This window comes from Macaca mulatta, chromosome Y (genome assembly GCF_049350105.2).
Source record: "Macaca mulatta isolate MMU2019108-1 chromosome Y, T2T-MMU8v2.0, whole genome shotgun sequence".
In the NCBI taxonomy this organism is placed as follows: Eukaryota; Metazoa; Chordata; class Mammalia; order Primates; family Cercopithecidae; genus Macaca; species Macaca mulatta.
In genome coordinates this window covers 10,920,511-10,943,535 of record NC_133427.1, presented here as the reverse complement: position 1 = coordinate 10,943,535, position 23,025 = coordinate 10,920,511, and the positions used below count along the sequence as shown (strand labels likewise).

The following is a 23,025-nucleotide window of genomic DNA, read 5'->3' as shown; positions in this document are numbered from 1 at the left end:
TTTTGGATGGAATGGGTATGAGCTTTCTTGATAATATATAAATAGACTTTTTAGTCTGTTTTCTGCCCACTAACTTGTTTTCCTAGTGGAGCCTTTAAACCTGTAGTCCATATGGGCAGATCCAGTTTTAAGGTGGTGAGATTTACAAGATTGCAAGTGCTTGTCTCACGGTTTGTTTTTGCTGGTATTTTGGTAACATGACTAGCCCCAGGGGTTGTAGGTTATAGGACTGAATTATGCAGTTCCATCAAGTTGTTCTCTGAGAAACTGCAAAGCAAGCAAGGAGTGCACATATATATTTGTGGCAACTATTATAGTATTCTTCTGAATTGGAGATTACAGGAAAGGTTGATCCCATGAATGTTAACTGGCACATATTAAAGGATAAGGAGATAACTCCCCCGTGGGAGGGTGAGACCTTGGTTTGTTGTAGCAGGTTTCCTTGTTTTGACACATGAATTTTAAAAGAGGTCCCAGGTAGTAATCTGGGGCTATAATATTCATAACACTGGTCATTTCCTGGGTCACAGACTGTGTGGGGCTATTGACTCCTCAAATTTTAGCTAATCATAGACTGGTCAGCTTTTTGAGTGACCAGAGCAGGGCTGTCATCGTTTCTCATGGCAACTTGGCCCTGTTTTAGGATTATTTGGCTCAGATGGTCTGGGTCATGTTGGCCGGTCCACGTGTCTTGAGCTGCCAGTTTTAGTCACCTTTGGTGGATCCAACACAGAATTTCTGCAACTTTAGCAGAAGTGGAGGTGGACAATGTTACAGTATGGGGCCCATCCCATATGCGTCCTAGAGTGGTTGGATTTTATTTCTGACATACACAGAGTCCCTGGGTCTAAAGTGGTGTGCTGGGTTTGTTAGGTTTATGGGCAACCTTTTCCATACCCATTCATGTACCTCTTGCATGGCTGTCTTTAAGACCTGCATTTGCCTTCTTAAAGAAAATTTCCCTACTTCTCAAAGGTCATGTGTAATTTGAGCTATGATTTGGGATGGCTGGTGGAAGCCCTCTTAGGACTCTGATACCTTACCTTCTTTTAACTTGTTTGTCTCTCTTAGCTGAGATAGCCAGGCAGACTTCATTTTTGTTTCTTCACTTGCAGCCCCCTTATCCACCCACGTCCATACATATCTAGTGCAAGGTAACTCCAAGCTCATCCAGGAATGCACTTACTGATAAGATATTGAGACCAGCTGAATCAGCAGTTTCTGGGGATGCACTCGGGGGATGGTACCCAAGCCTCTGCATTATCTCTTTGTGATAATTTGAACCCCTGTGCCTGGAACTGTTTCCTTTTCTGTAACTGTTACCACTTAATCTTTCTTAATTGGTTTGCTTGTTCTGCTTCTGCAAAAATTGCTTTAGCTATACCCCCACTCCCCTATTTAGACCACAGTATAAAAAGAAATCTAACACCTTCTGGGGGACGAGAGAATTTTGAGCCCTAGCCGTCTCTCAGTAGGCAGCAATAAAAGGGCTACTGAATTAGTCTCAGAGTGTGGCATTTCTCTATAACTTGCTCAGGTACAATAGGACAAATATCCAGTTTATTTTGTGGAGATTTTTACATAAGAGCCCGGTACTGAGTCATTCTCAGATTTGATAACTAATGGTACCCTGTCTAATCTATTAAAGTTAGAACTGACTGACAAACCCAATGGTCAGTTGTTGTCTTTGAGTCAGTCTTTTAGCTTCTTGTTTCAATAGGGCAGTGGCAGCTAGTGCCCTAAGACAAGGAGGCCACCCTAGCACCACGGAGTTCACTTATATGGATATGTACATCACCAGGTGATGTCACGATTTCATGACTCGAGTCAGGACCACTATAACCAATCCCTTTCATTCTTGGACATATAGAAAGAAAGGCTTACTTATATTGGCAGTTCTATGGCTGGGGCCTGAGTTAAGGCTTCCTTGGTTCATTTAAACACCTGCCTCTCCTGGAGAGCCTCGACAAGGAGGGGTCCCCTTCCTCTGCTCTTTGTGCCTTTTTATAAGGGCTTGGCCATTAATAAGAAATTTGGGATCCTGATATGGCAGGACCCTGCTTTCCCCAAGAATTTTCTTATTTGGCACTGGGTGGTTTGGGTTGCGAGTGCATAAACATATTGCTTTTGCTCACTGCTGAGCCAGTGTTCCCCCTGGCTTACTATGAAACCTAGATATATGATGTTCTCTTGGCAAATTTGGGCCTTCTTTGTGAATTACCTTATAACTAGTTTTCCATAAAGATGGTGGAGGAAGTCTTGGCTTCCTTGATAGAAGTCCCCGGGGTTAGGGCTGCCAGGAGAAGGTGGTTTATATATTGTAGCAAGGAGCAGTTGTCTTTTGGTGGGGTGTAGGCCTGAGGTCTGATGCCAGTGTGTCTCCAAAGATTGCGGGAGTGTTTTTGAATATTTGTTGAAGTCTAGTTCATGTGAGCTTCTCCTCCGTGCCTGTGACTGAATTGTCCCATTGAAATGCAAAGATGGGATGACTAATTGATACCAGGTGAAGAGAGAACAAATTATTCTTTAAGTCAGGGAAGTAAATTAGGCAGCACTTGCCAGAATGAGTCCTATTAGCGTGTATGGTTCGGTACCACTGGGTGGATGGTTGCAGTTGCCTGGCTCATGTCATGTAAGTTTTGCACTGGCTTATATGTACTAGACCCTGGATTTTGTATTGGTAGGAGTGGAATGTTCCAGGGTGACTGGCACCAAACTAAGATTCGCTTTAAATGTTTGTGAATACCCCTTTTGTCTTCACAGGGAAATGTGTATTGGTGAATTTGAACTGGAGTTGTTCCCGGTTTTAGCTATAATTCTGGTGCCTGATTTACAGCCAGCCCCAGTGGGATATTCTTAGCCCATACTCCAAAATTTTTACTAAGTAGCCGAATCAGTTTCTCCAGCCCTGGCCAATGGGACAGTTCCAGTGACTTTTTTTGTATATTCTTTATTCCTCAGCCTGTGGAATGATGAGGGTTAACACCATCACCTTTGGATGAGTTAGGCTTAAAGTTATATCCTCATGTGGACCAAAACAATCTGCGCTTGCAGTTTCTGGAGGAATTCTCTTCCAAGTAGGGAAACTGGGTAATTTGGGAGGTATTCATGTTGGACTTCTTGTCCCCCTGTGACACACTTCCTTGGCTGGTGAAATGGATTCTTTTCTCGGACCCCTGTTGCCCCAATAATAGCTGTGTCATGTTTAGATAGTGGCCCTATGGGCTGTGTTTAGCGCTGGTGTTAAGCGTAAAGTCTATCTGTTGCTCCTCTACTTCTACTGTGATCGTGGGCTTCTGGGGGCCTTGGGAGATGGAACCTGGTCTTGCAAAATCTGCATATTTTTCAGTCCCCACCAGCCTGATCAAGTTGACACCTAGCTGCCTCAGGGTGTGGTGGTCCTTCGCTGGCCATTTTATAGTTTTATGTCCTCTGCTATTTATTTTACTGCCCTCTAAATACTTATTTTTCCAGTGTCACCTTTTTTTTTGCATTGCCCACATTGATCCCTATCTAGACTCTACTGACTTTTGGGTCTCTCCCCTGCTTCGTCGTTCCACAACTGCCTCTGCATCTGCATTCACTTGCCATGATGACTTCTCTTTCCATAAGGGCTGCCACTAGCAAATTGGCCTTCTTCCTGAGTCTCCAATCAGCCACCTTTGTGCCTCCTGGTCACGGTTTACATACAACTTGGTGGCCACTTGTAAAAGCTGGGTAGCATTCATGCCTGAAAAACCATCTAGCTTTTTCAGTTTTCACCTGAAGTCTCCCTGGGCTTGCCCTACAAATGTTGCTTTTGCCATCTGCTGATTCTTAGTATCCTCAAGATCAAATGGTGTGTAAAGCCAGAACACCTCACAGAGTTTCTGATAAAACTTGCTAGGGCCCTCATCCATTTCTTGAAGCACTTTTGAGCTTTTACCTATATTGATTGCTGGTTTTCTGCCTTTCTTTAGTCTTTGCAGGAGGGCTGTTCATTACTTCTGCAGATGCTGAAATTGGGTCAAATCACATGGGTTCCAGTGGGAGTCTGCTTCTGGGAACTGGACCTGAGTGTATGCCTGGAAATGTGCCTTCTGGCACATTGGATTCTAGCCAGTGGAAGGCTGACTGAGCCATCCTTTAGTGCTCTTTGATGTTAAACAGCATCAGGAGAAGCTGTTTACTATTTGGCCAAGTCGGACTATGTGTCTGGATACTGGACTGCACCAGATCTACGAGGGCCTGGTGTTTCTCCATGTGTGACAGAATACGGTGTTTCAAGTTTAGGGGCTCAGTAATTGAAATAGGCTGGTAGGCAAAGGTCCATTGCCCCCCTTGAATATGGCCATGTTCATTATAGTAGGGGGTCCCCAAGTCTCCTTGAGAGGTATCTGCAAAAGCAGGGCATGGCCAGACCAGAGGCAGATCACTTGATTTTTCCAACACTCTTCCTTGACTTCCTGGGGCAGGGCTCTCATTTTTCCCTTTGGGGTGAAACCAAAGATGTGTCATTATCTGGCTTTACTCCTCATGGGCCATTGGTCTTGGAACAGCGGGAAGATTTGGGTATAGGGAGGAAGGATTTCTGTCTCCTCTGGTGGTTTCTGTTAAGCCAGTTTTTCTTTCCCTTCTTGTGGCTTTCCCTTTCCCCCCATAGCTGCTGGTGAAGCTGATTCCTCTTTTATTTTAGGCTCCGCTTGAGCCACAAGTGTTTGGCAATAAACCATCAGGAAGGACTGTAGCCATGATGGTCAAGGTTGGATGATATTTAGTCATGAGTCAATGTAAGAAAATTGGTCTGGATGTCCTGGCTGTCCTCCAACCCCGGTCACCACTCGATGTACATGGTCAATTGTCTCCCTATCTATTTTTCTTTCAACTGGCCACCTGACACTAAAACAGGGCCCATCTATTTCACAAAGTCTTTTACCTCTGGGGAGTCAACTTGATCCTACAATTCCCAGTATAACCTTTCTTAAAATTTTTAACATACATTATAATGGGGTGTGTTTTGTCAACTTCCCTCCCATTTCCTCCCAGTTATGGCTCTATACACTTATTCTTTTACTTTTGTTTCAGACTGATTAGACTGCCTCCCTTGCAGGAATATTTCAGATGCTGCATAGCTTTAATGGTGGGTTTGTACAAACCCTGAATCCAGACCCCCACAATCATTAAATTGTGGGGTGCCTCACTAAGCCATATGTGGTAGTTCTGGAGAACGTTTGCCAGTAGTCCCACATTTCACTCAGGATGTATGACCTATGCTAAGAGGGCTGCAGCACCACACACATCACCCCACTCTTGCACACGCATTCACACACTTTCCCACTCCAAGTTCCTCTTCATAGGTTGGGGTGTAGGTTTTATCTGAATTAGTGAGCAAATTGTGCATCCTGGATCGGATAACTAGATACACCATGGGAGGTGATCAGCCTCCCCTTCTGTCTTTATGGGATGGATCCTTCCTTGGGACCCAAAAATTCCCATGGTTCAGCAACATGCTGTCCCTGGAATCATCCTGTTGCTTCTTACGCTCCATTGTGTTCTCAGGGGGTGTACAGGGTCACTGGACAGCTGATTTCTCTTTTGGGTTGAAGTTCTCAAAATGGTGCATCCAGGGTCATGGGTCTTTCCTAGCCTGGGGCTCCAGTCCAACAGGCAAAAGAGACAGCAAACCTGTGGTCTCCAATCCCAGATGAGCTTCCAAAATGTTGCAGGAATTAAGGAACAGTAGAGACCAGTGGTTGGAAATTAAGATTGTATTGTGTGCACCCTGATTGAGCAGATTAACATTTAAACATTCAGTCCCGATCAAAGACTGGGCTTGACTTTTGAGTAGCTTGGCTATTATTCCTTCTGGAAGTGTTTTTTGGATTTTTGTGTGGGTAGGTTATCCTTTCCTGGTACTTTGACTGGGAGATAACAGGATTTCCTTGAAGCCCTTTTTATCCTTCCCTATTGGAGATTCTCTATTGGAAGCTTCTACAGTCCATCATCTGAGATACACGGAAGACCTAAACAAACAAACAAAAAAAACAGTAAATTTATTATACCATCCCTCTCTAAGTTGTGAAGTCCCTAAAGAAACTATCTTTCTCTTTCTATGTTTCAGTCTGTCTTTGTTTTCTGATGTTATGTCAGAAACTTTGGCATGTTGCATTGTAACTGGAAATTCTAAAAAGTAGAAGTTATAGACAGGCTTTTAAGGTACCATGCAAAGCAAATCTCATAATGTGAAACATGGAAAGATATTATTATGTAGAATGACATGATTTGATTTACCTACAATAAAGTGATTGTATCAAATAAAGTCTTGACCAAAATTAAATAATTTCAAAGAAGTCTTTATAATATATGTGAAATAGCAAATGATTTATAGCGTACAAATAATAGAGGTCTATGAAGACAAGATACAATATGTGCCATACACTTGGAGAAATAATATGGTTGGCAATGCTTCCAGAAAATATAAACAAAAATATGCCTTGCCTTAGTTGTATAAGGGATATAATAATAAAACCTTTCTCAGAGGTTGTATTTGTTAAGTAACAAGTGATTTAATGGAAATCAAGCACTTATTTCTAGCTCTTTGGAGCAAATGGAAAATTTGCCAAAGCAAGTCTTATAAAAGCCAGAGATTATTTAAGTGTAAGACAATTTTTTTAAAAAAAATCAAAGTCCTATCAAGAAAGAAATCATTTCTGAGGTTTGGACACCAATAACATTAGTTTGAGATCAACTTTGGTTGTTTGTTGAAATAGTCAATTGAGGAGTAAAGTTGGCTGTATTCCCTGGAAAGGGACCATTTCTTTGTTCAGTGGGGCTGGACTCCACGCCTAAATAATTGGTGAAAGTAGGTGTTGTTCAGGCAATTTAGTAGAAACATTTGAGTCAATACCGAAGACCATGCCCACAGGTACTAGGATCTAACACAAAATGAGGCTTTTATTCAAAGACGTGAGAGAAAAGATTCATATTTCAACCTCTATCCTGTGTGATATTCTAGACTGAGGAGAGGATTTTTGTATTGCCTAAAAGATGTAACTACCTCAAAATCAGAAACCACTATAAAATATTAGCTTGACCTGTTAATTTCTTAAAAACCTGGAAATATCAACAAGAAACTGCTGGCCCCCCAAGAAAAACTTTACCTTGAAGAACTTAAGATTGCTTTACCACTTCAAAGACAACTTTGCTAATTCAATGGTGGATGTTCCATGCCCTAAGAGATACTCAAGAAAGACATTTAGGGGTGACACTCAAAAATAAAAGTTCACTCAAAACAGTCTTCATAATAAGTAAGCTTAGGTGTTGTTTGAGATGAAGAAATGGACACTAAAGGCAAAAATTGGTGGGTAGCGGGGCACAAATAAATTTTTTAAATAGACACTTACTCATCATTGAAAAATGAAGCATACACAAAAGGAAGTCAAATAATTTTTTGTTTGTTTCTTATACAATAGATTCAGCATAAATATAGCAAGAATAAGTAATTTTCTAAGTAGATCTGAAAGAATGGTTGCCATATGTAGGGTGAAAATACACAAATTTAAATGTCACATTTTAATTTGATATTTGAAAATTTATTGAGAAAAAATAATCATTTTTTCCTATAATTCTGTCCATGCAAATTTGAGAGTATTACTAAATTGCAAGAAGATTGAGAATTATAGTACAATGTTGTTTGATGTTTATTTAAATTGAAAAGTTAACTGGGAATCTTTCACTTGATAACCATATATGAAATAGAACTTATGAAACTTCAGCTCAGAGTAGGAAGCTTTCATGTACATTTATAAAAAAAACACAGAACAAATATGTGCAGAAAGGGCAACAGGCAGAATACAAATATAGTCTTGACACAGAATATTATTCCACATACTTTATTGCTACTTAAAAATACATTTTCTAACTTACAAAGATTATGCAAATATCAAAGACTTATCAAAAGACCAAGGAAAAGAAGAAAAGTTCCTTCTTTCTATTTTTAGCAAGAAAAATAAATCTCCAAAAGAAAGAGGTATTACGAGAATTTTTTTAAATGGGGCTAATAAATGTCTTACTTTGTTAGAAAAAAAAGTCATCTAACTGGGTCCTACTGATTAACTACAGAAAGTGCAGAAATACCGTGATTAATGTCAAAAGCAGGAAAAGAAATAAATATGAGCAAGAAAATTAAATCAACACAACTGGGAAAACAGGTGGCATGTGGGGAGAGGGAGAGAAGAACTAAGGCAGATAGAAAGGAGGCAAAGGCAGAGACAAAGAAAATCCTGGGTAGAACAACTGCCTAATCAGATATTAGTTATGTAGTTAAGAGAGTAACTATATTAGATGTAAACTGTTTAAATTTTTGTGTTAAAATATAAAATACCACAGCATTAGATGAGAAAAAATTGTTTTTACCTAGAAATAATCACACTGAAATATTGAAAATATAGGTTTAGAGAAAATTAACAAGGATTTATCAAAAAAGTAAGGTCACTGACATCATATGAGAAGAGGAGAGTTTTCAGAAAAATGCAAGCACTGAGGGATATTAATATATAACTTATAAGGTGATAGACAAACTAAGAAATATCAAAATATGAAAAAAAAATTAAAGATAGTATAACAGTCACAAATTTAAATACCTCAGTAGCATTGTCTCAATATATACCTGAGGCAAATTTTATGACTATTTATGTAGAAAAATCCAATTGTAGTGAGAGGTGTTTAATATATTACTCACCTAGATTGATGAGTATAGACATTTAATAGTTAATAGAAATACTTTACAATGTTTTTGTATTGACTATTCTTCAGTTTTTTCATACGAAGCCAAGTAGTAGAGCACATATTCAGGATTTGGCAGCTCTGATAGTATAGTGAATAGGAATACAGAATAATCGTAGTCCCCTATTTCGTAAAGCCCATCTAATCTAACTAGTACCTAGCTTTGCCTTCTCACATGCTCACTAGACATCATACTCACCCTTCTCTTCCAGATATACTTTCTCATGATACTGTCTTCTAACTGGGCTTACTTGGATGCCAGCAAAATGCAGGCTTACCAGGATATCAAAGCAAAGAAAGAACAGGAACTGCAAGATACCCAGTTTCAGTAAAAGGAGTAGCTCAATTCTTACACATAAATGCTTGCAGGAGTGTCGCATTCAACGCATTTATACTCTGACAAATTATCAGACACCTGCTCTGTGTTACAGATGCATATCCCAGTAAACTAATGTAAATGTTCAAACATCTGACTTTCTGTCTCAAGCTGCTGGGATGTAGCCCCTGGAATACCTTCCAGCAAGTAAATCTTTTTCTATAGAACAAATATTGGAGGTAATACGTTAGCCATTTTGAAAGACAACACTTTGACAAAATGACCTTTCACTCTTTGGAAATTTATGGTACGTTCACATTTACTGCTAGAACATTTCTCTCAAGACACTCAGTGAAATATGTGATACTCTTTGATACAGACCTGTGACATGCCAGCATCAAAAGATGAGACAATAACTTCACATATATGCCATCTATTCTCAAATGAGTGTTATCTACATAGGAAATTAAGTGGAACTTCAATTCTGACAGCTGACGTTCATTAAACTTTGGCTCAAAGGTAATGTGATTCATCTGCTTTGAATCACATTTTAAAAGGATGACTTTTAAAATTAGTTTTCTCTCCCAAGTCCATGTCACTTTAATTTCCTCAATTAATAAGAAAATATTTTTCGATAATGCTAAAATTAGTTACAATTGTGCTCAGTCTAATATTAAAAAAACTGGATTTGTATGAATGTCTTCTTTTGAGAAATGTCTGTTTATATCCTTTGCCCACTTTTTGATGGGGTTGTTTGTTTTTTTCTTGTAAATTTGTTTGAGTTCTTTGTAGGTTCTGTATATTAGCCCTTTGTCAGATGAGTAGATTGCAAAAATTTTCTCCCATTCTGTAGGTTGCCTGTTCACTCTGATGGTAGTTTCTTTTGCTGTGCAGAAGCTCTTTAATTTAATTAGATCCCATTTGTCAATTGTGGCTTTTGCTGCCGATGCTTTTGGTGTTTTAGATATGAAGTCCTTGCCGATGCCTATGTCCTGAATGGTACTACCTAGGTTTTCCTCTAGAGTTTTTATGGTATTAGGTCTAACATTTAAGTCTCTAATCCATCTTGAATTAATTTTCGTATAAGGAGTAAGGAAAGGATCCAGTTTCAGCTTTCTACTTATGGCTAGCCAATTTTCCCAACACGATTTATTAAATAGGGAATCCTTTCCCCATTTTTGTTTGTGTCAGGTTTGTCAAAGATCAGATAGCTGTAGATGTGTGGTATTATTTCTGAGGACTCTGTTCTGTTCCATTGGTCTATATCTCTGTTTTGGTACCAGTACTATGCTGTTTTGGTTACTGTAGCCTTGTAGTATAGTTTGAAGTCAGGTAGCATGATGCCTCCAGCTTTGTTCTTTTGATTTAGGATTGTCTCGGAGATGTGGGCTCTTTTTTGGTTCCATATGAACTTTAAAGCAGTTTTTTCCAATTCTGTGAAGAAAATCATTGGTAGCTTGATGGGGATGGCATTGAATCTGTAAATAACCTTGGGCAGTATGGCCATTTTCATGATATTTATTCTTCCTATCCATGCGCATGGTATGTTCTTCCATTTGTTTGTGTCCTCTTTTATTTCACTTAGCAGTGGTTTGTAGTTCTCTTTGAAGAGGTCCTTTACATCTCTTGTAAGTTGGATTCCTAGGTATTTTATTCTCTTTGAAGCACTTGTGAATGGAAGTTCATTCCTGATTTGGCTCTCTGTTTGTCTGTTACTGGTGTATACGAATGCTTGTGATTTTTGCACATTAATTTTGTATCCTGAGACTTTGTTGAAGTTGCTTATTAGCTTAAAGAGATTTTGGGCTGAGACAATGGGGTTTTCTAAATATACAATCATGTCATCTGCAAACAGGGACAATTTGACTTCTTCTTTTCCTAACTGAATACCCTTGATTTCTTTCTCTTGCCTGATTGCCCTAGCCAGAACTTCCAACACTATGTTGAATAGGAGTGGTGAGAGAGGGCATCCCTGTCTTGTGCCAGTTTTCAAAGGGAATTTTTCCAGTTTTTGCCCATTCAGTATGATATTGGCTATGGGTTTGTCATAAATAGCTCTTATTATTTTGAGGTATGTTCCATCAATACCGAATTTATTGAGCGTTTTTAGCATGAAGGGCTGTTGAATTTTGTCAAAAGCCTTTTCTACATCTATTGAGATAATCATGTGGTTCTTGTCTTTGGTTCTGTTTATATGCTGGATTATGTTTATTGATTTGCGAATGTTGAACCAGCCTTGCATCCCAGGGATGAAGCCCACTTGATCATGGTGGATAAGCTTTTTGATGTGCTGCTGAATCCGGTTTGCCAGTATTTTATTGAGGATTTTTGCGTGGATGTTCATCAGGGATATTGGTCTAAAATTCTCTTTTTTTGTTGTGTCTCTGCCAGGCTTTGGTATCAGGATGATGTTGGCCTCATAAAATGAGTTAGGGAGGATTCCTTCTTTTTCTATTGATTGGACTAGTTTCAGAAGGAATGGTACCAACTCCTCCTTGTACCTCTGGTAGAATTCAGCTGTGAATCCATCTGGTCCTGGACTTTTTTTGGTTGGTAGGCTATTAATTATTGCCTCAATTTCAGAGCCTGCTATTGGTCTATTCAGGGATTCAACTTCTTCCTGGTTTAGTCTTGGAAGCGTGTAAGTGTCCAGGAAATTATCCATTTCTTCTAGATTTTCCAGTTTATTTGCGTAGAGGTGTTTATAGTATTCTCTGATGGTAGTTTGTATTTCTGTGGGGTCGGTGGTGATATCCCCTTTATCATTTTTTATTGCATCTATTTGATTCTTCTCTCTTTTCTTCTTTATTAGTCTTGCTAGCGGTCTGTCAATTTTGTTGATCTTTTCAAAAAACCAACTCCTGGATTCATTGATTTTTTGGAGGGTTTTTTGTGTCTCTATCTCCTTCAGTTCTGCTCTGATCTTAGTTATTTCTTGCCTTCTGCTAGCTTTTGAATGCGTTTGCTCTTGCTTCTCTAGTTCTTTTAATTGTGATGTTAGAGTGTGAATTTTAGATCTTTCCTGCTTTCTCTTGTGGGCATTTAGTGCTATAAATTTCCCTCTACACACTGCTTTAAATGTGTCCCAGAGATTCTGGTATGTTATATCTTTGTTCTCATTGGTTTCAAAGAACATCTTTATTTCTGCCTTCATTTCGTTATGTAGCCAGTAGTCATTCAGGAGCAGGTTGTTCAGTTTCCATGTAGTTGAGTGGTTTTGATTGAGTTTCTTAGTCCTGAGTTCTAGTTTGATTGCGCTGTGGTCTGAGAGACAGTTTGTTACAATTTCTGTTCTTGTACGTTTGCTGAGGAGTGCTTTACTTCCAATTATGTGGTCAATTTTGGAATAAGTGCGATGTGGTGCTGAGCAGAATACAGCCAACAGACACATGAAAAAATGGTCATCATCACTGGCCATCAGAGAAATGCAAATCAAAACCACAATCAGATACCATCTCACACCAGTTAGAATGGCGATCATTAAAAAGTCAGGAAACAACAGGTGCTGGAGAGGATGTGGAGAAATAGGAACACTTTTACACTGTTGGTGGGATTGTAAACTAGTTCAACCATTATGGAAAACAGTATGGTGATTCCTCAAGGATCTAGAACTAGATGTACCATATGACCCAGCAATCCCATTCCTGGGTATATACCCAAAGGATTATAAATCATGCTGGTATAAAGACACATGCACACGTATGTTTATTGCGGCACTATTCACAATAGCAAAGACTTGGAATCAACCCAAATGTCCATGAGTGACAGACTGGATTAAGAAAATGTGGCACATATACACCATGGAATACTATGCAGCCATCATAAAGGATGAGTTTGCGTCCTTTGTAGGGACATGGATGCAGCTGGAAACCATCATTCTTAGCAAACTATCACAAGAACAGAAAACCAAACACCGCATGTCCTCACTCATAAGTGGGAACTGAACAATGAAATCACTTGGACTCGGGAAGGGGAACATCACACACCGGGGCCTATCATGGGGAGGGGGGAAGGGGCAGGGGGAGGGGGGATGGATTGCATTGGGAGTTATACCTGATGTAAAGGACGAGTTGATGGGTGCTGACGAGTTGATGGGTGCAGCACAACAACATGCCACAAGTATTCATATATAACGAACCTGCACGTTATGCACATGTACCCTAGAACTTAAAGTATAATAATAATAAAAAATAAAAAAATAAAAATAAACATAAAATAATAATAATAAAATAAATAAATAAATAAACTGGATTTGGACTCATTAACAAGAATTACAGAGGCACTCTTATATAGGTTTTATTTCAACAAAATAGTGCTCCAGTTTTTATTTCCTTGAGAAATAAATGTCAGCTCTGCCTTAAGGAGTATTTGGTATACATTGCTCAGATTTTATAACATAACCAAACAGCCAAATATCTTTCACAGGATTTTGTGCTATATATGTTTTTTAAAATTAAGAATTTTACCTTACCACAACGACCACCAGTTTAAACCATTTTTCCATGGTCTGGGTAATCAGTTTCATATTAACTATCTAAAACCTAGTTTCAAATTTTCCGCAGACTTATAACCTCCTACTTTTATAGACTTGAAGATGTAAGTAATTTAAGTTTGGGTTGGTATTTCGTTTTTTTCTTATTTCAATCTTAATTGCTTGGAATAAAAAAATTTGATGTTCCGCAAGAAAACTGCTTGAGCTTAAGCCACTTTTAAGAGAAGTTTGCCTTCTGCATTATTGTGCTCCAGACAATAAGTTACTATAGGTGCTTGGCGTTAGCAATTGTAAACTCTGTGCAGTTCTTTATGAAATAGTCTATATCACTGTGCATCAGTGCTATTCTAGTGGGCTGCTTAATTTAGGATCCACTATGTATATTCACGTTAAAAGTTTACTTGTGATTTAGCTGTTTCCTGGATTTTAGAATACCATATGTGCAGAAACATATTCCAAATTAGGAGAGGAAGTACAGTTTTATCTGGATGTGATTAAATTTGAACATCAAGTATCATATATCAAATTTTCCTTTTTTTGGTTAACCCATAAAAATGCCTGTTTGGGATTTATTTTTTTAACTGGGAGAAGCTCTCTTCTGTAAAGAATGACTATTCAAAAACAGCTATGTGTTGTGTTTTCCTGTTGCATGACAGATTTAACCATTTTTTTCCCAGCAATGGTGGTGCATTCAAAGTCCAGTATTCCGGAAGAGGTAGTGTCTCAAGCCTATTTTTACCTTTCTAATTCTGGTACCTATTATCAGAAACTTTTGGAAGTTTTGTTTATGTTGCCTAATATTTTTTATTAAAAGATAGTTAAATTTTACTATATATATATTTTTGTAACCTAACAGTTAATTGATATTTTCAATCACTGTTAAGAGTTTTTAATTTTATTTTTATTATTACTATTATACTTTAATTTCTAGGGTACATGTGCATAATGTGCAGGTTCGTTACATATGTATACTTGTGCCATGTTGCTGTGCTGCACTCGTCAACTCGTCAGCACCCACCAACTCGTCCTTTACATCAGGTATAACTCCCAATGCAATCCCTCCCCCCTCCCCCCTCCCCATGATAGGCCCTGGTGTGTGATATTCCCCTTCCCGAGTCCAAGTGATCTCATTGTTCAGTTCCCACCTATGAGTGAGAACATGCGGTGTTTGGTTTTCTGTTCTTGTGATAGTTTGCTAAGAATGATGCTTTCCAGCTGCTGCATCCATGTCCCTACAAAGGACACAAACTTAAAATATAATAATAATAATAATAATAAATAAATAAATAAATAAATAAATAATTTAAAAAAATACCAAAAAAAAAAAAAAAAAAAAAAAAAAGAAAGGCTGTGGAAAGAACTACACAGTGGAATATTACTCAGCCTTTAGACAAGGAGGAAATTCTGTCATTTGCAATAGCATGGCTGAACCTAGAGGACATTCTGCCAGGTAAAATAAGCCAGGCACAGAAAGATATATACCACACAGTATCACTTCTATGTGAAATCTAAAAAAGTCAAGTTCGTGGAAGTAGAGAGTAGAACGGTGGTTACCACAGGCAGGAGAAGAGAGGAAGAGAATTGCAGGGGGAAAAGGGAGATATATTTGTCAAAGGGTACAGAGAATCGGTCAGAAAGGAGGAACAGGGCCTGGTGACCAGTTGCATAGCATGATAACTACAGTTTGTGTCTTGTATATGTTAAAATAGCAAAAAGAGTGGATTTAAAGTGTTCTCACAACAAAGACATAAGAAACATGTGAGGTGGTAGGTATGTTAATTACCCTGATTTGATCATTTTATGATGTATACGTGTACTGAAACATCAGAGTGTACCTCATATTATGTACAATTATTATTTATCAATTTAAAATAAAAGAAAGCTTAAAAAGAAAAAAGAAGAAAAGAAAAAAAAAAGAGTTTCCTATAGTTCTATTCCAGGGTCAAAATAAATATTTGTAGATAATAGTCAATACTTGTGTATGCTTATTTTAAAGACCTATATTGGTGAAAATAGTTGTGGATGTATTAAGAGAAATGAAATAAAAATATGGCTTCATTTACTTTCCTTTTTACCATATATAAATCCTATCTTTATTTGTCCTCACTCTGGTGTTACTTCAGAATAGTGTGCATAGTAAACATTTCACATTGGTATGGAAATCAAGTCCGTGAGTACTCTTGGTTAATTTCAGACAAAAATCTCTTCAGGAGTTTTAAGAAATCATTATAATCTACTGGGCTGTATTGGACATAAAAGTGCCACTAGCACTTCTGTAGTTTTCCGTATAAAGTAAGAACTCTTCTGACTAGTTTTAAAACAAATAAAGGCCACCTACCTATAAGATTAGCAAGGTTTAAACTTGTGCAAATTACAAATGATCGGGGCCCATGTGTACTTGTTTATTTTTCAAATCCAAGGTACAAAAATTCAAAGATTTACTCAGAAATATGTAGAAACTCAGTTCTAACAATTACTTGCTAGAGTTGCAGAGCTAAATATGTTACTCAGAAATTCATTATGTAATCTCTTTGAACTCATTATCTGTCAATGTAATTCTGAATTTGGACTCTCCCTATCTGACCTTTCTTAGTGAGGCCAAGCCTTTGTCACTGTTGACACATGGCCACTCCTAATTGAGGTGCTGACTCTGGATCATCACCCTTTATTCATGTATGACAGAAAACCTATCAGCAGTTCAGTTAGTGTGCTATTTGTCACAATCCTTACTGCCTACTGTTTAAGTAGAGCTTTGTGCAATTATTAAAGTCACATGAATAGACAGAGAAATCTTTAAATAATACATAGTTGAGATCACAAGCAGCCTCTAAATTATCCGCATTGATTCTGTCACAAAACCTAGGACACTCAACAGATTTGAATAGGTTTTTTTTTTTCCCCCAGTTCTATGTTGTAAAACTTGATTTTTGAAAAAGAAAAATGAAGTCAATTGTAAAGGAGGAAACCCTGTGTTTAAGAACTAATGAAATACTTGAAGCCCATTCAGAAACTATAAGGACCAAAGGTTCCACAATAAAGATGCTATTTCAGTATGTTCCTGCTGCTGTAACACAATACCTTGGACTCGATAACTTATGAAATCAGAAATAAATTTCTTAAAGTTTTAAATACTGGTAAGTCCAACATCAAGGCACTGAGAGGTTCAATGTCTGATGAAGTCCTGGTCGCTGTATCCAGAATGGCATCTTGTTTCTGTGTTCTTCACAAGGGACTAATAGAGTGTCCTCTAATGGCAGAAGGGCTAAATAGCCTAGTTAGTTCCATTCAGTTTTTTTTAAATGGTTGCTAATTGCACTCTTAATCACCTCCCAAAATCTCCACTTTTTAGGTCTATCACACTGGGGCATTTACATTCCAACATATAAATTTATATGTTGGATTTATAATCCAACATACAAATTCAACATATAAATTCTATATGAAGCAACAGGCATCATATAGAAAGCAGAGAGGCAATGTTGTACTATTTCCAATGCCAGAAAAATCTGTATTTTAATGTTCAGGTAGAAATCAGAAATGTGCTCGGAAAATAACCTCTTCTTTTACAGATGGAAGCCCAACTCTTCAGACGAAAGAACACAGCTTCACCTTCCAAAATGTAGGCCTAGATTTTACCAGTGAGATAGGTTAGACTTATCTAAAAATTTAAGACAAAAATAAGAAGTGTTTTAAAAAAGGACAGCTCCTTTTAGCGTAATGAATTTTATGACTGGAAAAGAGGATTCATTTGATTCAATTTTTTCTTGGTTCGTACATTATAGTACCAAATATAATCAGGAAAAAACAAATACCCTGGATTACACACTGCTTTCTATTGAGAGTTTTGACCAATAACAGATAAATGTTTACAAAGGAGTAAATGTTATGTAACTTCTCATCACATTTGAATTAACAGCTCAGGAGCAAACTTGGTTAACAAAAGTCATCTGGTTCTCCATGAATAAACTCTGTTAAATTACCAAAGGCAAGACAAAAGTTAAAATATAAAAATGTTGAAAATGTGTGTCTGATTTATTTGGTATCTTCATAATGTTCTCAATTTATTTCCTGGGGAGTTTCTGGCCTAGCTTATAAATAATATTAAGATCAATTTCACAAGTTAAAAACCTCAAACCATTATTTTTATAATCACTAATTCTTTCTAATTCAGTAATTTCTTACAGGCAACCTCAAATTTCCAACCATTTCTTTTGGCTGACAGCATGAGCACTTAACTGTTCACATATAAAACACAGTGTGTGGGGAAATCAAGTCCGTTTCAACTTTGTCACTAGATTGAAGCATGTCTACAGGGAGCCTTTCTGAACCATCTTTCTTGAGCTCTCATTACATGGGGGAAAGGAAAGAATTTTGAAATTAGGTATGCATTAATTTTATGAAATACTTTTCTCTAAGAACAATTTTTGAAAAATATATGTAATTTAAAAGACTAAATAAGCAGTGACTTACACAAATAAAATTTAGCAAGTGCATCAAAATAAACCATCAGGTATATTTAGCACCATGATAGTTCAGACTTATATTAAATATTAATGTCAGTACTGATGTACTTGTGATGTGATAATAAATTTTTTCTTGCTCCTAAAACAATAAACCACCCTACATTTTCAAACTTTGACAAACCAAAATCTTTAAAATATTTTATCTTAAGAAAACAACAGATAAATTTTCATCAAAAGAGTAATACTTCTAAAAGAGACTCAAGGTTCTGTATGAACTTTGGATTTTGTATGCTTTTCACCTTTTGTCTTCAGTGGAGAAGAAAGATTAATCGGATGTGGATTCCTGTTCCAAGAAGTTAAAATGAACCACAGAAGCCCCGTGTTGTTCCTCCCGCCCACAGAGTATATGCCAGTGAACTATTTTTTTATAATGGAAGTCATTGCTATTATCAATGAAAAACAAATAGGTCATCTCAATGAAGGAAGTGATTAATTTCCCTCAAGTGTCCTGTGCTTTAGACTTGAATTAACGAAGAATCCAGGGAGCATTCATATGTTACAGTAATTCAAGCAAGACGTAACAAGTGTGTTAAGTAGACAGAGTAATCTATGTGATAGGACAAGAATCAGAACATAGAAGGGCAGAAGAGAACCTCAGGAAAAAGGGAGGCAGGATATGCCACTGCAAGCAAACTGGACTAGCAGCCGTCTCCACCCTTGTGTTCTTCTAGTGTCGGTTAGCCGACATTGACAGCCTCTTCTTTCAACTCTGATTTCAAAGCATCATTCGGAAGCAAAGCACAGGTTACTTTTTTGACAGTCTTATTTAAGGATCAGATAAGAATGCACAAAAATTAACTTCAAAAATAATCATTTACTACTAAACTCCTAAGCTGCATATTCTATGCAGCCTTTCTCACTACTTCTAAGACAAGAAGAAGACAGGGATGCTGTTTAGGGCCCCTGCCACTCCTCTGGATTTTGGACACTAGTTGACTCCCTTCACTCATCCCAATGTACCTATGAAAGGTATACAATTCAGCAACTTGCACAGAGAATTAAGTCATCTTATTACCCTTTCTTGATCCAGTTTTTCTAGTTTCCTTTGTTGCCTTTCTAAAATGTAGGTGACTCTGCCTTTTTTCTTCTCTCTGCCTTCGTTCTTTCACTTGCTGTTTCCATATTTTTTTTCTTCTTCCTTTTGTTCTTCAATGTGTTCCTGATCTACACCTAATAGGACAGAAAATAAAGAGTTGCTGCCCATATCAGATTCTTCAAATGAATGTGAGACAAGTCTGCAGGAGTCCTTGCAAAACCCAGGAGAGACCCTGCTTGGCGTTTGCTTGACATCTGACCTGCTTCAAGTTGCTGTTCCACGTTCATTGACTTCAAGCCCCCAATCCGCTCCTTGACACTGCATCCCACTTCACTTAGTTGACATAAATACAGGTCAGCCTCATCACGACCAACTCCAACTGACATATCCTCCCTCCATGTCGCAGGTTCTCGTCTTTTGCACAGATCTCCTTTCTCTTTTCAAAAACAAAGTCTACATTTCTGCCTCTGCTTTTGATTATGATCCCTCTCTTTAGGACTGTGACCGATCCACCAATCCCTATTTATGTGCAGAGAAGTTTCATAACTCTTACTCACATAAAGATGCTCAAGTCTATTCTGCCCTGAAAAAACAGAACAGACATCACACCCCTTCACTCCCCCAGCTATTCGAGCCATCTCACTGTTCATTTCCTATTTCCTCTGAGTGGATGGCAATCCTTTCTGGGGTTTTTGTGATTACTCGGATGTGGATTTTTTCCATGACTTTACCTCTACTCCTGGTCTCTCTACCTACCCTCCCATCCACAGTTCTGACAGTTTCCTGCCATACACATGTGAAAACTCCACAGCACCAGCTTCCACCCAGACGTGATCATCCCAGCTTTTTTGATCATGCGCTTTCTATCCTCCGTCATCCCAGGAACAAGCTCGGGCACATTCACATTCCCTGTCCTTCAGCTACAGCAGAGGCCTTCCTCACCACCTCCCTGGAATACTTAAACAGCCCAGTCAGGACTCTCCCTGAAGTCAGTCTCTGCCTTCCAGTAACTTGTGGTCATTTGCACCAGGAATTTCCCAAGGGCAAGGTGTGGATCTGCTGTGCAATGTCTCTGCTCTGGTAAAGTTCAACATCATGGTAGTCTGGGCTCCAATACTCTGCCTTTATATTTCCATATTGAGTTCCTGTTACACCACCAACTTTGTACTAGCAATATTTTGTCTGTGTCAATCCACTAACTGGGGCCTGGCTGTGGCTGTGTCTTCCTTGCTTGGCATTTGCCTTTACTGTCTCCTCAGCCTGCAGCACCCCTGCACTGTCATGAAGCCTGATAGGCTATTCAAAACTCAACTGAAATGTCATCTCTTCCTTATTTCTGAAGTGACAGATAACCAAACCACTCCAGCACCTTACTTGTATAATATCTTGCACCTGCTTCTTGAAATCCTACACAGACTTGTTTTGTCCACTTCTATTTTTTCCAGGGAAGGCCCGTATTTTAATAAATTGTCCCTTACCTCTGCATCTTGGCACAGATACCTACATCTCAAATGTTTAATTAGAACTCATTCACAGAAAGAATTATGCTGACCTTTCTGTTCCAATTCTGAACCATAACCTATTTTTTAAAGCTAGTAATGCTAATGAGAAAAAAAATTCATAGGTTTACTGGAGGACTCAGAACCTTTTTGCTCTGCCTTGTTTTAAAGTCATTAGCAGGGACTGAGTTAGTTTCAAGAACAAGACAGAAGCAACACAGTTTTTCCTCTCTTTCCACCCACCATCTCTTCCCAATCCTTTTCATGAAATTAAAATACCAAAAGAGACACTTGATCATTTATGCAGGCAGATATGTAACTTTCTTCTTGTTAGAAGAAACAAAGGTTACTTTAAAATGAGATTGCTTTCTTATGTGGAATAGTAATCTCAAAATGTCAATGTTGTTTAAGCACCTCTATATTGAGAAACAAAGAGGAAGAATAAACTATTTTTCTGCTCTGATGTATATTTTGTATCTGCATGGTGGAATACAGAAACCTCTTTGGAAACAAAGGCAAAGAAATAAAGTGTGTTTATTGTGCACCTCATATCAGAGACAACAAATTTCAGCCTTTTCAATGCCATTTGTGCCCAGATGAACAGGTGAAATGAGAAATATAAAAATTTCTTAATAGCTACAATGTTACTCACTATGCTGCTTAATAATTTTAAAGCCAGTATTATAACATACTTTCTCTCTCAGAGGCAGAACACCTCATTACTCAGTTGATTTTCTTTATTATATCACCTTATTTTATTCCCTTGCTCAGGTCTGTGACAAATGGCTGCCTGTCAGAAACTCCCTTTTGTGGCCATGTCCCCTACTCGTCAGCTGCAGCTCATTTCTTCTGCTGTCCTGGGTAATGGCTTGCTGACCATCTGCCTCAGTAACTAGAAATTCAGGAAGACAAGGGCTCGGTTGGTTCACTGTTGTATGTTCAGCCCCAAGGAAAGTGTCCAGCAGAGACAGACTCTATACCAAGTTTCACTGAATGATTTTCAAAGCAGATTTATTCTGCAATCAGCAAAGTCCAACTTCTCAAAATTCCTTGCCCGTTAAGTAATTCTATATGTTCCTGAGTGACATGACTATAAGCAAGAAACTGCTAACAAGAGGTTTTGGAAATGTTTTAAAGATGATGTATTTCCAGTGTTTGGGGGGAACTAAGAGGTGTCTGAACTTGAGAACCTTTCTTTCATATTTGAGGATTAAACAATTTGATCCCAAAAGAAAAGAGCGTGGATGTTTGCTCAGCCCTGGAACAAAGTGAAAAGCTCCTACAGCACTCTTCCCATCTCCCTCCACTTCCAGCAAGTAAAGTAGGTAATCTGAAAGAAGACTGGAGTGAGGAAGTGGGCCAGACAAGAGAAGTCTGATGGCCAAGTTTTTCTCCAGTGTTAACTCACTGTCACGGCTTTTCCAGAACTTGAAATACAAAGTGTTTTTCCCTAATTTCTTAAGACATGAAGGAAGCATATAGATAGAAAAAGAAATAATATTTAAATATTTGAATAACATTACAGTTATATAATGGGATTTAACTTTTATTTCAGTGTTTCCTCATGATTTCTCAAGATGATAAGGCCTGCATGAAATAGTTTTTGTAGCAGAGTTTTAGGGAGAAGTCCACATAGTATGCTGGACACTGAATAGTTAATGGAAACACTTTTAAGCAACTGACATGGGAAGCCTAAATAAGAAGTCCTTCATTGCAATGTTTCCTTTCCTCAGCAGGGTCTTTACATGTTAACATAGAAATTACTTCAGAAATGTTATTAACCACATAATGACACTATAACCCCCATGCCAATACTTTTGACTAATTTACACCTGCAAAAAGACTGTCAGTGATACATGAAGTAATTCACAGAGTACACAGATGTGACCCTGTTGACTGTTAGCTATAATAAAGAAGTTACTTGCCTGCTGATATGAGATGAGCACAGCAGCTGCAGCAGCGTCCACATGAGGCATATCTCTACATATGCGCCCACATGAGGCATAATTCCAGAAGTGAACTCATCTGTTTCAATAAGCCAGGCACATTTTCTGCATCTGCATGAGCCAAAAATGGTTTTCCCATGAGCTCGTCCTTAACAATAACAACAAGATAAAGGAGAGCAGAGTCATGTGGGGGCAACTGCCTGAAGCAGGGGAACTGCAGCCAAAGTAGCTAGGTGCCCTTTTTTCCTAAGAGGATTTTGTGAAGTTCCAAACATAACTCATTGCCAATGTATTTGCTTGTCAGAGTGTTCTTGTACTTGAAAGAATTAACTTTGTTTACAAAACTGGATTTCCCAACAGGAAAGTCAACTCAGTGACAGTGAAGAATTCAAATGACTTGTTGATAATCATTTGAACTCTATTGAAATGTCAATGATTTAACACAAAGAC

General features: G+C 38.2%; 1 pseudogene; it reads right to left on the bottom strand.

Moving 5' to 3' along the window:
- LOC106995428 (centriole and centriolar satellite protein OFD1-like) overlaps positions 1 to 22,605 on the bottom strand; it is a 28,272-nt pseudogene extending 5,667 nt beyond the window's left edge.
- Between the last annotated feature and the right edge of the window lie 420 nt (positions 22,606 to 23,025).